The 16,971-nt window shown below is 45.1% G+C and overlaps 2 pseudogenes; one reads left to right on the top strand and one right to left on the bottom strand.

Moving 5' to 3' along the window:
- The first annotated feature begins 4,684 nt into the window (after nucleotides 1-4,684).
- On the top strand, nucleotides 4,685-11,826 carry LOC124647038 (annotated as a pseudogene).
- An 875-nt stretch (nucleotides 11,827-12,701) lies between these two features.
- LOC124647039 lies at nucleotides 12,702-15,424 on the bottom strand (annotated as a pseudogene).
- Between the last annotated feature and the right edge of the window lie 1,547 nt (nucleotides 15,425-16,971).

A 16,971-nucleotide genomic window follows, 5' to 3' on the forward strand; every position in this document is an offset into this window, starting at 1 on the left:
GCTCCGTGATTGGATTCCGAAGTTCCTGAATGTCGGCTGAGCTCTGCCCTTCTTCGGCTTGACGCAGAAGCTGCGGCTTTCCTCCTATTAAGCTCAGCCGTTTGTTTTTTGAGTTCTCGTCCAGCACGGGCGAGTCTATATTGGTATGCTTACAATTCCTCGAACGAGGCAGTTGTATTCATCGGCTCTGTACCGTCCATAGCTTTTGCGGCTCTGTCCCAGGCCGCTTGTGAAAGTTGCACCATTTGTCGTTCCGCAGGGCCGACATATTTGGTGCCCAAACCTCGCGTAAGATCAGCGGGATCGACATATGGATTTCCCAAATTATCGAAAGCCTCTGATGTCTCCTCATGTGGGCGACTTGGCTCGCCAACTACATAAACTTGATGATATTTTGAAGCTTGATCTTTGCTGGGGTTGGTGACACCGTCGCATAGATCGGTGAAGACCTCCCGAACAGAAGCAGATCTGTCGATGAAGTTAAAGTTGTCGACGATGTCTGAGTCGCTGCTTATATTGGAGTCCTCAAACGACTCGAAGGACATGCCGTCGAAGATCTTGACGAGTTCTGCGCTTGTCGCCGACTTGGCGAAGCGCGGCGACGAGATTTCCTCGGCGCCGATCTTGAACGATGACGACGATTCCGAAAACCCGGAGTTGGCCGCCGACGATCCCGACGAAACCGGAACCTCGAGACGATGCGATCCCTCTTCCTACGCGGAAGTGGAACCTCCCGAACGTCATCTTCATAGGCTCCTCCAGATACGCGTATGCATCCACACGGGAGGGCGGGTGAGGAACAAAATCGACTAGACCAGTTTCGATCTGTTTATCTCTGTCCATCGCGTTGCTTGCCACCGAAGACGTCGATGATGCTGAGCGTGCCATCGAGATCAGATCCTTGTCGCCTTAAATTCCCACAGATGGCGCCAATTGACAAGGTATCGACTTATCAATGCCTACAGATTGTAGACTAGGGTTTTCAGGGAAGTAAAGGGCAAGTAGATCTCGAAGGTTCAGCCGAAAAAAGTACTCGACTACTATGAAACTAGGGTTGTGTTGACAATGAAATCGATGCTTTATTTGTCCCTCGACTCCCCCTTATATAGGAGGCGGAGCCGAGGGTTTCGTGATGTACAAGTTACAAAGCCCGGGAGACTATTTGAGTTCGTCTCGTAATAGTTACAAGTCAATATTCCTAATACAATTCTATCTTTCCAAACTATCTCTTGACTGAGCTTCCGGGCTTCATAAACTTCGGGTCGTGGGCCGTCAGTAAACCCCGGGTACCATCTTCGGCAGGCCCATTGGGGATGGCTATGTCACTTGATGCTGCCTCACCATATCGGTCCCACCTGTCAGTTGAAGGATCCCAAATCAATCGAAAGCTGACATGTGGCATTGAAACTTTTGCAAAATGACCCCTCCATAATTTTCTCTTGCTCAATTGACCTTGCTGCTGCCTCACCATACCGGTCCCACCTGTCAGTTGAAGGAAGAAACTATAAAAAAATAACTTGCGCGAGCTGGGATTCGAACACTCGAGCGAGGACTATGCTAGCTTCTGCCCAAAAATTCCTAGCCATTAGAGCCAACAATGCATTGTGCTGAGTAAGAGGCCATAATATTTTCCAAACATAGCACAGTTGGTTCTGAACTTGCCGGCTTCTTCTTTTTTCAAGGAACATGGTTGGCTTCTTCAGATGTGTGCATCAAGTGTTCCTCGTGCAGAAAAGTAGTGCCCTGGCTCCATCACTCCCTGCGCGGGGAGGTGGCCGAAGAATGGGCACCTGGTGGAATTGGGTCGCTTTCGAGCCGATGCTGTTTGTGTGCGTATGCGCGCCAGTACCCTATCGCTGAGCTGCTCTTCATGTCGTGGTATGCTGCCGCACATAACATGTGCCCAAGCCATGGTTCGTTGTCGAGGCAATATCCCAGACCTCTAATGCGGCGTGTGTTTTTCTCGAGAGAGAGAGAGCAAGGATAGAGGGAAAGTATGCACAACACAGTGTGCAAGGACAAGCATCAATGGCGTACCGTACCCCAGCCCACTGCGCTAGGAAAAATCCGCTATGTGTACGGCGGTACGCACTGATGTGGCAACGCATAGCGCGTGCACAGCCATGCCTCTCGCATTTCCGGTGCTCTAGACATGCACCCAGCAGTAGTACACAACGGCATTGCCGTTAGTCGTCGAAGCCGAGGCCAGAGCATGCCATCGTCCGTGATGGCCTTGTCATATTTAAAGTTTAACACCGTGCATTAAAATGTCTTCTACTTCGAATTGCTACAAAGAGGTCTGTGGTGCAGTGGTATAGTCATGCGTGTTGTACCAGTTGGTCTTTGGGACCTGTTTGCTCTTTCAATACAAGTTGTGGTACCACGATTTCACATTTTGCACTTTATTTTATTGCAAACTACACACCCAAAACACCAAATCACTGCACTTTTTTTATTGGTTTACTTGTAAAACTTACTAACCAATACATTCAGCTCCGAAAACCTTTCTTATTGAAAAGTACTACAATTTCGTGCACTTGGGAGCCATCATCCATATAAACCGCAATTAAATAATATTTATTGGTAAATCACTCCATAAAATTACACACGGCACGCATCGCACAACTGACAATACTAGAGGCCGGTTGTAGGACATGTCGTCGAGGCTCACACGGAAGTATTGTTGTTCAAGTTTTCCACCTCTGGCTATTCGGTGTTTCCAAATTTACCATTCAGGACATCTTTAAGGGTAAATAATTATGCTAGATTTTAGTTTTATAAAGAAAACAATAATAACCGCACACCATGTTATTTTAAATCTATTTTCTAGCAACTAATCCTTGGATTATATGGTAAGAAAATTTAAATAAAACATGTGGCACAACAAAGACAGCAAGTAGCATGGAAGAGGATAGGACACTGTTTGTTTTATTATTCTCTTAAAAATCATACTCAATAAGTTTTGTAAATGACATGTAAATTTGTAGAAGATGAGAACTAAGCATGATCAGGAATAAAGAAAGTGAGGAGTAGGCGCCGGAGCGCCAGACTGCGGCTGTTATCGGTGATGGGTGGGACCTGTGACGTCTCGGTGTAGTTTTTGCAGCAGCAGCAGAGGTCCCAACGGAAGAGGCTGCAATAGCCATGGGCAAGGCCGAGGTCCAAGCAACACCGCAGGCACTTGCTTGACCCTTTATAGCACTGGAACATGCAATTTAGCGTTGGAACGTCGCACAACAACACACCCCTTATCATCATATTTGTAGTCTCGACTTCATTTATGCACCAAACAAGAATTGAACTAACTCCATGGGCGAGATAAAAAAAATTAACACACACTTTGAACACTTACGGGAGGTGATGAGAAGAACATCTTGTTAATTATTTGGTAGCAGGTACCTTCTTGGATGAGAACTGAGTGAATGATAAATGGTAGTATAAGTGATCGGTGTGCGGGTGATTTGATTTATGGTTTTGGATGCTTAGGCTAGGCGCTACTTCTATATCTACATCTATATGTATACACCTATACCTATGTCTGTATCTCTATTTATATTTATATTTGTATCTATATCTATAACACTATAGCTACATCAATATCTACACCTACACCTACACCTAATATTAAAGGGTGAAGGTTTCTCCCATTTTACGCCCGTCAACAAAACTTTTTCCACTTCAGTTGTCGTAAATTACCCACCACTGCCACCTAGCCAACATAAGTGGAAAAATAGTTCAAACAAATATTTCTATCTATTTCCCCGACCCAAATAGCTTTTTTTTTGTGAAACACATTACAGACGCAAACGCTCACACATATGTACTCTCACCTCTATGAACGCACCCACACCCTGCCTCTATGAGCACCTCCGAGAGACTAAGTCCAAGAAACTGATACAGCATGTCTTGAGATGATGTCTCGTTGTCGACGGAAACGCCACCTTCCACTAAAGAATATTCCGCTTTTTAATGGAACACTAAAATGTCAAACCTGAGGTTTAAACTTTGGTGGACTGAGGTTGCCAAACTATCCAACCACAGGTTGGTTTGCTTGTCTCCGACCCAAATAACTTGACTTCCTGGGTTCGTGTTCCTTGGCAGACAAACCAGGTCTAGTCAGTCAATGAATAATGCCAAAACAAAAAGGATAGATGATTGATTCCCTTGTGTCGAATGGTGGCAAAGCTCCATATTAACATACGCGATTAATTAAGATTGTCAACTTGATGCATATGGTAAGAGTCAAAAAGAAATGAGCATCATGTGGAGTTTATCGAACAACATGTGATGAAGGTTCTTGGCGCAAACTTCGAAAATTGGTACTGATGTTGATTCCTTAATAATGGAAGGCTAAGGCATTGTATGAACAAACAAAATTAGTAGTACTGCCAAGTTGACTCGTTAAAGTGTATCAATAATAATAGCGTGCAAGGGAATTGTAGAGAATATAAATTGCTCTTAAGAAATATCATATCTAATCATCCCGGGAGTACAATATGACAAGATGGACATAAGAAGAGTTGACAAATACGGTACTCTCGCGCGCGCGTTGTCACTCCAAATGGAGTACTATGTTTTTAAGTCGAGGAATAGTTTTAAAAATGTATACCCGCGCGCGCTGTCACTCCAATCTCATAGTCTCTCTCGTTTCCTCTTGGAGCGTTGAGGCAAACCGGGAGCAGCCATGATTCGCGGCCAGCCTTCTTTCCCGACTCCGCGGCGGTCGTCGCCATCATCGGTGACCACGAGATCCAGTGCATTCGTGCCTGTCTTGCCCGGTGCCGGTGACAGAGATACCAGCCAGCCACGCGGCGTCTTCCCCGGCACCGGTAACGTCCATATCAGGTGGCCTAGTCTGGGTTTTCGACGTAGACTCCAAGCTAGGTTCAAGCCAGCCGCCGGCCGTGTCGCCGTTGACACTACCGCTGTGGAACTCAAATCCGGAGCTGCACCGTGCTCGCGTCTGGCCGTCGTGACCACAAGGTGATTTCCTCGCGTCCGGCCCTGTTATCACTCGCATCTTCTCGCATATGTGGGTGATATAGCCACGTTCTCTTCTGCGCATAGTCTTGGTTTCTGATCCCATTCTTTCGCGGTTTGTTCTTTTGATCTAGCTGTACGTGCAACAGCCATTGAACGTACACTGCCAGCTTCCGGGCTCCTCGATTTTATTTGTCCTGACTAGTTTCTCGTTCATGGTTTCAGGCCTGTAACAGGAGCTGATTCACCCCCGTGTGCAACAGAGGCTGAACATCTGGGTTCCCTCACAAGTCAGTGCTCTCCTCACCCTTCCGCTCATGTTACATACATAGCTATCTGTTGACCAGCACTATGCATATATGCTTGGCGGATCATCTCACTCCAATACTCCATGACTACATTTCAGGTGTGGCCTCATGTGCTTCAAAGGAAATGTTCAACTCCTCTACCCGCATGAATCGTCCGGTTTCGGTTGGCATCACCGCTCTGCTTGTATCCGTGCTCGCTCTCCAATTGATTGTCAAAACTCTAAAGAGTAGAGCTTCCGCGCTCGAGTCACGACTACATTGGGCTGCTCTGCTGTTCAATGGCTGCTCGGGTTTGGTTTATCTTGAGCTAGGGCTGCGGATGCTGGTGTTCAATCAGGATGCTTCTGTTTATTGGTGTCTTGTAGCATTATCTCAAGGACTGAATTTGATCCTTACCAACTTGGCTCTCGGCATCAGGCCTCGGCTCCTTGGAGCGGCATTTGTTCGGTCTTGGTCGGTCTTGCAGAGCATCTTCACAGCGTTCATCTGTTATTCTTCAGTTGCTGATATTGTTGCACACAAGACCATCACCGTCAAGGCTTGTTTAGATCTTCTGTCCCTACCAGGTGCGGCTCTCCTCCTTATTTATGCCATTCGACCAAGCCATGATGAAGAGGGTTATGGAGAAATTGGAGATGGTTCATACAAGCCCCTGAACACGGAGACTGATGGCGAGGTAACTCCTTTTGCTCAAGCTGGTTTTCTCAGCGAGATGTCATTTTGGTGGTTGAATCCTTTGATGAAGATGGGCTATGAGAAGCCCATTGAGGACAAAGACATGCCACTTTTAGGCGCCAAAGATCGAGCACACAGCCAGTACCTGATGTTCACGGAGAAGCTGAAGCGATCGTTGGGGTCGGACGCCACGCCATCAATCTTCCGGACAATTGTTTCTTGCCACGAGGCATGCGATCCTGGTCTCGGGTTTCTTTGCATTGCTCAAGATTCTCACCTTATCTACAGGCCCGATACTTCTCAAGGCATTCATCAATGTATCACTTGGGAAAGGGACCTTTGAATACCAAGGATGTGTGCTTGCTGCCGTAATGTTCGTGTGCAAATGTTGTGAATCGTTGTCGCGAGAGCGGTGGTATTTCCGCACTCGGAGATTAGGACTGCAGGTGAGGTCCTTCCTGTCCGCCGCTATTTATAAGAAACAACAGAGGCTGTCAAATGAAGGGAAACTGGAGCACTCTTCTGGACAAATCATCAACTATGTGACCGTCGACGCCTACCGGATCGGGGAATTCCCGTACTGGTTCCATCAGACATGGACAACAAGCGTTCAGCTCTGCATTGGTCTGGCGATTACGTACGGCGCGGTTGGCCCCGCGATGATTTCGTCGCTAGTCGTCATTGTCATCAATGTGCTCTGCAGCGCTCCATTGGCCAAGCTGCAACACAGATTCCAGAGTAAGCTTATGGAAGCACAGGATGTGAGATTGAAGGCCATGTCCCAGTCACTACTTCATATGAAGGTCTTGAAACTATATGCATGGGAAGGCCACTTCAAGAAGGTCATCGAGGGGCTGAGGGAGGTCGAGTACAAGTGGTTATGGGCATTCCAGCTTAGGAGGGTGTACAACAATTTCCTCTTCGGGTGTCGCCTGTTTTGGCTTCGAGCAGCTACCTTCCTCACATGCTATATTTTGGAAATCCCTCTTGATGCGAGCAATGTCTTCACCTTCGTGGCAACTCTGCGTCTTGTGCATGACCCAGTAAGGTCAATACCGGATCTTATTGCAGTTGTGATACGAGCTAAGGTTGCTTTCACTCGGATAGTAAAGTTCCTTGATGCACCCGAGCTGAACGGGCAAGTGAGGAAGAGATACCATGCTGGAATTGATTATTACCATATAGCGATGAATTCGTGCGGTCTCTCATGGGATGAGAATCCACCAAAACCAACTCTGAAGAATGTGAATTTGGTAGTCAAAGCTGGAGAAAAGGTTGCAATTTGTGGAGAGGTAGGGTCGGGAAAGTCGACACTTTTGGCTGTCATATCTTGGGAGAAGTCCCCGGGAGTCGAAGGCATGGTATGCTATCTTCACCTTTCCACGAAACACATGGGTATCAATTTATGAGTTTGTTCGACTTTTCATGAACACATATGAACCATTGTATTATGGTGACTTCAAGGAACCAAATGTACAGATTTTTTTCCTACAAAACCGGTCAAACTTAGAGCAATTGACTTAGAACGAACATTGAACTTTCAATTATTTTGGAACGGAGCAAGTAATAGCTAGTCCGTAGCCGTGAGGGTGCATGTTACGAGGACTAAATCCAACGAGCCCAAAGACACTCGATCGAACAATTCAGGGTGGTCCGACGGGATGCTAGGATCAGTAGTCCGATCCCTAGCCATCGCATAAAAATTATTTGACTATAGTTGTCAACTTGAAGTATGTTTATTAATTCTTTCTTCGTAAGTGCTTAATATCAAATTCCTGATCTTTGGACAAACATTTCAGATCCAAGTATGTGGGAAAATAGCATACGTTTCTCAGAATGCATGGATCCAAACAGAAGCTCGTGCAAGACAATATTCTGTTTGGATCTTCGATGGACGAGCAAAGATACCAAGACACACTTGAACGGTGCTCGTTGGTCAAAGACCTTGAAATGATGCCATATGGAGATTGTACTGAAATTGGGGAGAGAGGAGTAAACCTCGGTGGTGGTCGAAGCGGCGCGTCCGACTTGCTCGTGCACTATACCAAAATGCGGATATATATCTTCTTGATGACCCTTTCGGTCTTGTTGATGCCCACACAGCAACAAGACTCTTCAATGTAAGGTCATATAGGAAGTGTGCAAATTGTTTTATCATTTGATTGTGAAACCGGGTTAGAGTAAATTACACGTGACACACACCTTTTGGGGCTGATGCAACATAAAACCACAACTCCAAGTAATGTTACCTTTAGTTGACATTCTCGCCTTCTCTTTGCCAACACTACTGGCACAGGCAACATCATAGCAGCCAAGGTGATGGCGGTTATGTGAAAAAAAATAACTTGTTATTTCTTATAGTGTCCCTTACGGTTCTAGTCATGTGAAAAAAATAACTGGAGTTGTAATTTTGTTTGTTACATCAGTCCCAAATGGTGTGTTTCTGTTTGCTTACTCATTGTTTTATGAATCTCTTTGCTTTCTGACAGAAATATGTAATGGGTGCTCTATCAGACAAGACTGTCCTGTTGGTGACCCACCAAGTTGATTTTCTGCCCGTATTTGACTCCATTTTGGTATCTCTCTCTACCTTGAAAGACGTAACCATATGAGGATATTTTTTCCTCTATGTATTATCTTTATCTACAGTATTTTAGTTATTAGTCAATGTCATCCGATACTACCGATGTATTTTGGGCGAGTTAATGTCCGATGGAGAGGTTATCCGTTCGGATCTTACCAAACTCGTTGGCGGATTGTAAAGAATTTAAGGACCTTGTAAATGGCCATAAAGATACTAGTGGTGTTTCGGATCTCAATAACATACCCCCTCGCGAGCTAAGGAAACATCGATAAATGAAAAGGATGGTAGTCATGGAAGCGAGATATAGAGATTATGTGAAGCCATCACCAGCGAGATCAAGCGATCAAGAAAGAGGAAAAGGAAACTGGAGATGCTTGGTGTTAAGCCTTATATGTATTACTTGCGGCGAGAATAAAGGCTTGGTGTATGCCTCTTTTGCTGTGATTTCTCACATGATTTTCATTCGTTGGGCGGATAGCCCGAGTTCGTGGATGGCCGCCAATGTCCAAAATCCTCATATTAGTACACTGAAGTTAATTAATGTGTACATTGTTATCGGAGTTTGCACAATGTTCTTCTTGCTATCAAGATCTTTATCGGTCGTTGTCCTTGGGATTCGGACATCAAGATTCTTATTTTCCCGATTACTCAGTTCCTTGTTTCGTGCACCCATGTCATTTTTTGATACTACTCCTATAGGAAGAGTTCTTAGCCGGGTAAGAATTCTTAAAGAAGATATACTCCCTCCCTCGGTCATGTATACAAGGCCACTTAGTCTTATCTTAATCAAACATGTTTAAGTTTGAACAGATTTATAGAAAAATATTAACATCTACAATGCCCAATGAATATAGTTTGAAAGCATACTAATTTGATGATAGACCTGACGATCCTGATTTTGTTGTGTACATATTGACATTTATTTCTGTAAACTTGGTCAAACTTAAACCATTTGACTTAAGACAAGATTGAGTGGTCTTGTATACATGGGCATAGATAGTACAAGCAATTATACGTTTGTTCTACACCTGGAGAGTTTATCATGAGGGGTTAACTTGCTCCCTTTCTCTTCTAATGCAGGTCTCTTTGGATTTGAACATCCTTGACCTTGATGTTCCATTTGCTTTCATGTTCAGCCTTGCTGCCAGTTTAAATGCATATGGCAATCTAGGGGTATTGGCTGTTGTTAAATGGGAAGTTCTACTTATATCCGTGCCAATGGTTGTTTTGGCAACTAGGTTGCAGGTAATTGGTGTGACTTCTTTTCTCTATGGATCATCCCCGTTTCTTGGGTTATTTGGTTTCATACTCCAATTCATGCGAGAGGTACTATCTAGCCACGGCTAAGGAATTGATGCGGATCGGTGGCACTACCAAGTCTACTCTAGCAAATCACTTGAGTGAATCAATTTCGGGGGCTATAACGAGTAAGGGCCTTTGGGGAAGAAGATCGTTTCTTTGCTGAAAATTTGGATCTTGTTGACAAGAATGCCAGTCCATGTTTCCATAATTTTGCAAAGCAATCGAATGGTTGATTCAACGTCCGGAAATAATGAGCGCCGTGGTTCTTTCTTTTTCTCGCTTTTCTCATGGTTCTTCTCCCTCAAGGAACTTTTAGCCCTGGTAAATTAACATTATGAAATGCAGTTTTAATCCTGATGTGTATGTGCCAGAGTCAACTAACTATATGTATTTCACACTATTCAGTAAATTAACATTACGAATGGTATGATAAATTCCTTTTGGACAGGTTTTGTGGGAATGGCACTGTCCTATGGTCTTTCCCTGAACACGTCGTTTGTTTTTTCTATTCAAAACCAATGCAAGCTTGCAAATCAAATAATTTCGGTGGAACGGGTGAGGCAGTACATGGACATAAAAAGTGAAGCAGCAGAAGTTGTCGGAGAAAATCGACCAGCACCAGATTGGCCCAAAGATGGCAATGTGGAGCTTACAGATTTGAAGGTAAATATTTACATGTACAAGGTACCATCCTATTAACAAACTTATGCAATTGACTTTCATTCAACAGATTAGGTATAGGAAAGATGCTCCCTTTGTACTACATGGAATCACTTGCAAGTTTGAAGCTGGAGATAAGATTGGTATAGTTGGTCGGACAGGAAGTGGCAAGACAACACTAATCGGTGCGCTGTTTCGACTTGTTGAACTCTGTTGGAGGGAAAATAATTATAGACTCCATGGACATCAGTACGGTAGGCTTACATGACCTGCGTTCGCGTTTGGGTATCATTCCACAAGATCCAACACTTTTTCGAGGTACGAGTAAGATACAATCTAGATCCTCTTGGGCAATTCTCGGATCAACAAATATGGGAGGTAAAATGTACACAACTATCTATGTTGCTTTTTCTCGTCTTACCCAAACCCAATGAACGAGATAACATTAACATGAAAAGGCGTTACACCAAAAGAACCCAATGTATTTGTTAGTCATGAGGCATTTCTCTTTAGGACCATATCACGTATGCTTGCATTTCAAAAGGAATCACTAAAGTGGATTTGAATGTGCTTGCAGGTTCTTGACAAATGCCAACTTCTTGAAGCGGTCCAGGAGAAAGAACAGGGATTGGATTCACATGGTAGGAGACTTCAGATCTGAACATAAAGCTATGCTCTAGTTATCTCGAAAAATCAAAATAGGTGTCAAAATGCTTTTGCCCTATATATGTCAAACGAGTTAGTAGTCTTAGCATATGCCTATTAGCTACATCATCGCGATAGCATGGTGTTTGTAACTATCTCCTTCATAGTACCGATTAAGAGCTTATCATAATAGTTATGGAAGATGGATCGAACTGGAGCATGGGCCAAAGGCAGCTCTTCTCTCCGGGACGTGTACTTTTGAGAAGGTGCCGTATCTTAGTTCTTGATGAGGCCACAGCTTCTATAGACAACGCAACGTATGCCGTCCTTCGAGAAAACGATCCGGAGAGAATTCAAAAATTGCACTTGTTATTACGGTTGCTCACCGTATACCAACGGTTATGGACTGTGATATGGTGCTTGCAATGAGTGACGGTATGTTTCTCTTACCGGCACCTTATTATTGACCAGCATCGGTTAATATGGAATATGTGGATTATAGTTGAAACCAAATGTATTGTGGATCTTTCCATACTAATGAGCTATATGTGAACACTTCCGGGGAGAGTAGTGGAGTATGACAGGCCTACAAAGCTCATGGAAGCTGAAGGATCGCTCTTTCGCGAGCTGGTCAAGGAGTACTGGTCATACACATCAAAAACAACTATTTAGAAGACATTGTTGATTTCATTTATATACTTGCTGTAGCGCTCCAAGAGATGAACTTCATTCAGCTTTAACAAAAGATACGCTAACCTTAAAAAAAAAAGATGTACGATAGTATATGCTTACCTTAGAGGAACTCATCGATTTGGAATCGAAGAAAAGACGGTGGTGTGGTGTCCGCCATTTATTTTCTCGAAAAAATAGTTCACTATCTCTTGCTACCAGAAATTCCGAGTAACATAAGGTGCATTGTCACCAACCTTCGAATTGCTGAAGATGAGTACAGACAAGTCCCCGAAGACTTTGTGCTCCAGTAATCGGATATATAAATGGCCAAATAGGAGGTACATACAAATCCGCAACCCCGCTCACTGTACTGATTAGTAAGGCTAAAAGGGAGCTCATAGTATTACCAAGGTAATAGTAGAGCACCGAACTGGTTTGTAGACACCTTAGAGCCAATGCACACTTCGCCTTTGCATGTGATACAACTTGAGCATATGTATTTGCCGACAATGTATGGTGAAGTCTTTCGTCCATTAGTACATATTTATGTATAGTTGCCACCAGGCCTTGTTACTTATTTATGCTGAGTTCATTGACTTCATAGAAGAAGTTACATTGTTACTCGATACCGAGTCTCGTGAACGACAAACAAGAACTGGCAATACTCGTTGATGCATGCAAAATTACTTGGAAAAAAAACTTGAATTTAACAAGTCTAGAAGCTGAGCTAGAAGCCCAAAATATGTCAGCCTTATATGCATACCTTGATTAGAGAGCGAGAAAACATGCCAAAGACGCACGGGGCACCAACAGGAAGAGCTTCTACATGCTAATTGCCTAACTCTCATCATTCTGTTTCACAAACTAGAACCGGTCTACGAAAACAACACTGGACTGTGGTAGGCTTCCTCCCGACTCCTCCCCATCAATTCAAACAGACACATGTCCCTCGCGTTGCTCCGTACAAAGTCGTTATAACCTTTAACGAGCATCGGTCTCTTGCATTCCGAGTCGACATCCGGGTTTGTCATTCCTCCCCATCAACCGAAGAATCATGGCTTGTGCGAACCCTTTTAACAGCCCTATGATGAGTAACTTCAGCACGAATTATATGGACCATGAATGCGGAACTTTCTCCGCCCTTTGCCGGTACAAAGATGCGAGATGTCGCCCACCCGCACTTGGTTGTCACACACGAAGTCCAACCGGTTGCTCGCAAGCATGCATGTGCCTTTTTCTATGAAGAATCTCGGCCGCCACTTCTCACTCTTGCCCGGCACCTGAAGTGTGACAGTCCCATTTTCATCCGGAAAGTGTGCAGTCGTGGCTAAGGCACGTTCCTTCGAAATGATCTAGTTATGTGTGGACAAGATTCGATGTCATTACGCAAGAACCAATAAAGGAAAACTCGAGGCTGAACGGAAAAGGCATGGTTTCAATTGTGAAGCAAGAAAGAATCATTTATCCAATCATTTAGAAAGTTCACGAGAACTTGACAATGGCAGGATTTTACCAGGGAATATTGAAAGCTGGAATGTAGCTACCACAACCAGTTCATATAAAAAACAGTGAGCTGCACATTTGATATAGAAGAACAGAAATATACCGAAGAGGACTAGGTAGTTGAACATCGCAGTTCCTCATGGTAGCTACGAATACAATAGCTTCACGGTTGAATCTTCCGGATAAGAGGGTTTACTTTCTCAATCTGTGCTCCGGATAGACAGCTCCTAAATATTACCCCATAATCAGCTTACGGAGGTGTTGGATGAGCATCCGACTCAAAAGATTTGTATTCTCGAGCACTCGTCTTCTTCCGTACAAAAGTAGTTCACGGATAAATAAATCCACAAGCAATTAAGATTTGATGCATATGTGCATGCACGCCGACATGGTAACCTGATTTCTCGGATGAAGAGGGTGTCGAGCCGCCTTTGTAGTATTCTGCTAGAACTGCCCCTTCCACGGCTAGAGGATTTTTTAGTTCCTGTTAATCGTGTGGTATCATCATGGTGCTCCTTGAAGTATTAAAATAATCTATACGACTTTCCTCGGTATTACCTTGATTTGAGCAAACATCAGTTCTTCCAAAAGGGGAATGATGGATGCTTGTTTCGTAAACCGAAGGATTTCAGGTTGGACTTCCTGTGCAAGTTCATCTATTTTTTCCTCATCTACTTCTTTAAGATCACATTGCCCTGATAAGACTTGATCCTTTAAGTTGGAGAAAGTATGAAGATCATCTTCTGCTACTTCGTCTCGGTTTTTAGATTATCGGCGTACGGTGTTCTTTTACGGAACTCGCATAATACCCATAAAAAGCAAGAATGGGAAAATAATTCGCCTTTAGACATTGTATGCTGCAAACACAAACTACAAAGTGAAAAAGGTAGAGAAAACAACATACAGGAAGTATTCCAAATGTGGCAAACTTGTAATGTTGACGATGCAGGTCAGCAATCGCGATAAATTGGAAATCATGCTTTGAAACATGGCAGATCCCGGGCACTCGAGTAGTTAATTTCACGGTCTACAATTCGTCCTCTAGGAAGATCCAGGTGGTCCATGTAAGCAATCTACAAAAGCAGAGTTTGAAACAAGGTTCATAGTATAAACAAAGTTATGAACGCTTTTGGCAAAAGAAAATCTGGCATTGAAAAGGATAACATCAATAAATCTACATACGATTTATTTAAATAGGAAAGTGTACAAGCTGCAGAATCACAATAACAAAGAGAAGAAGATATGTATACGGACTGCAGTATGAACTGAATATAACTGCAGATCACCGGCATCAACAAAGAAATGCCAACAACAAAATCATAATGCAAAATGAATGGCTTATAAGTTTAACTTGAGAACGCCATTACCACCATAATTGCAGCATCAACTAAATCAAACAGAGTGCAACATGAAGTACTTATAAGTTATAACTGCAGAATCACCATAGCAATAACATCAGAAAAGAAATGCCAGGAGCAGCATCAAAGCCATGTCATCAGTGCACTAGTGTACAACAGGAGGGAGGGAAGGAGGGGAGAAATTGAGAGGTCAAACCATGAGCAAAGGCAAGCACCCGCCAACCCAGAAGTTGGTCTTTTTTTCCTCCCTGGACTTGAACTGAAATTTCTGGACGTCGTCCATCAGATGCTCCGTGATATGGCCAGCCCAATCGAGGTCCTGAACCTTTGACATATCTTCAAGGGGCCACAGGTAGTCAAGGTCTATTGTATTTCCAGTGGTGGGGGTGAGCACGGCTGCAAGTGCAATAAGAAAAAATGTCCTCATGAAGGACTCTTCGTCCTCATTGTTCTTAAGCAAACTAACAGCATGGGGGATGGATGCCCTTAGTCCGTTATTTAGGTACAGAGCTCGTAGTTCCTCGATTTTGTCCGTCTTTTCTCCATGCAGCACAATGGGTCTTCCCCCTGACGGTACACCCAAAAATTTCTGAACAAGGGACTTTGGGCCGCCCACCTGGTTGCGGGAGATGGAGGGAGGCCAGCGCGGCCGCCGCTTGCATCGAGCTCGACGCCGCCTCGTCCGCCATTTGGAGCTCGCCTGGAGATCGCCGCCGTCCTACCATCGACCCCCGCATTCGTCGGCCGTCCCCGGCTGTGCGGCGCAGAGAGCCGTCGCAACTCGTCGCCGCCGCCGTATCCAGTGTCGCTATTGTGAGGTTTGCCACCGGCGGCGGATCGATGGGAGAAGCGGATAATGGGCGCAGGGAAGGGGACCGGAATGTTGTAGTGGGACTGTGTTTTTTTTTTTTTCTTTTTTGACGCCGAAACGCCGGAGAAGCCTTCCGACATCCAGCCCCTGCGCAACTTGCAGCCCAGCCCAACCGTCGCGTCGCGTCGCGTGGACGGAGGGCGAGTTACGCACGCGCGGGTCAACGCACATGGACGGGACCGGAATCGACGCGTCGCACATGGACGGGAGCTGCTCGGGATTGAGTTTAATTCGATCTCCAGTGGTCAGTCCAGTTGACCAGGCTGTTTCTCTTGAGGGGCTGCTGCTGCTGGTGTATGTATGTCACGCTGCTCATTCATTGACGGATCGACTTCACATGGACCAACAAGGCACCTTTCTTTTTCTACTGTACGTCCCATTGCTGCGAATGAATTCTGGCCGACTCACCGCATCTCCACCGGCGCGACGCATTTCGGACGCCCAAAAGTGGTCACGAGCATCCGTTTGCGTCGCCCCACGGACATATTTTGTCCGCTCGCCCGTTTGCGTCTGGGTGTGCTCCCACCGGGGCGACCCATTTTTTGAATTGCAACATAGTTAAAAACATTCAAAGTAGTACATAAGAATGCATAAAAACTATACAAAGTAGATCTATAGGCCTAGACTACTTGCTTCCTGACGGGCCGGCACCGTCGTTGCGTCGCTCCGTCTCCTGCTTCTCCGCCGCCTCCCGCGCGGCCGCTATGGCTCGGTGCGCCGCCGCGTCCTCTTGCAGGCACTGATCCAGCCTCGCGTTGGCGGCGGCGTCCTTGAGCGTCTCGAGGCATCGCCAGGTTTGCGTCTCCGCGGACGGCCCGATCACTTTGGGCCAGGTTTGCGTCTCCGCGGACAGTCCGATCACTTTGCGTCGCGCCGCTGGAGGTGGTGCACGACGCATTTTCGGTCATGGCGGACACAAACGGTCGGACACAAGCGGTCGCTCAGCGTCCGTTTGCGTCGCGCCGCTGGAGATGCCCTCACCGGCGGCGGCCAGGATTTGAGGATAAAACGTGAGTCGGGACTTTATGGGAAGTAAAAAGAGGCTGGGCATGGGCATTTGCTTACTATTTAGTCAAAAAATCACTACTACTTGCTCCGTACACACCAAAAGTGTCAAAATTTTGTTTAAATTCAAATGCATCTAAATAGTACTAGATAGATTCATCCAAATTTTGATAAATCTTAACCACTGTTGGTACTACCAACGGTGCAAGTGCCTCTTCGATTCATATATTACATACAGTAAAATTGAAGAAAGTGGTACTCCATCCGTCCCGTAAAACATATACCTGGTTCTTACTCATAGTAGTTTTCTGATAGTAGCATGCAGCAACATCAACTAGACATCAGCCTGATGTTCAGCTCAGCTCTTACTCGCCTCGCTTGGGTGCGGTGGCGGTGCGCTTGACGACG

The sequence above is a fragment of the Lolium rigidum genome, chromosome 4, assembly GCF_022539505.1.
Source record: "Lolium rigidum isolate FL_2022 chromosome 4, APGP_CSIRO_Lrig_0.1, whole genome shotgun sequence".
Classification (NCBI taxonomy): Eukaryota; Viridiplantae; Streptophyta; class Magnoliopsida; order Poales; family Poaceae; genus Lolium; species Lolium rigidum.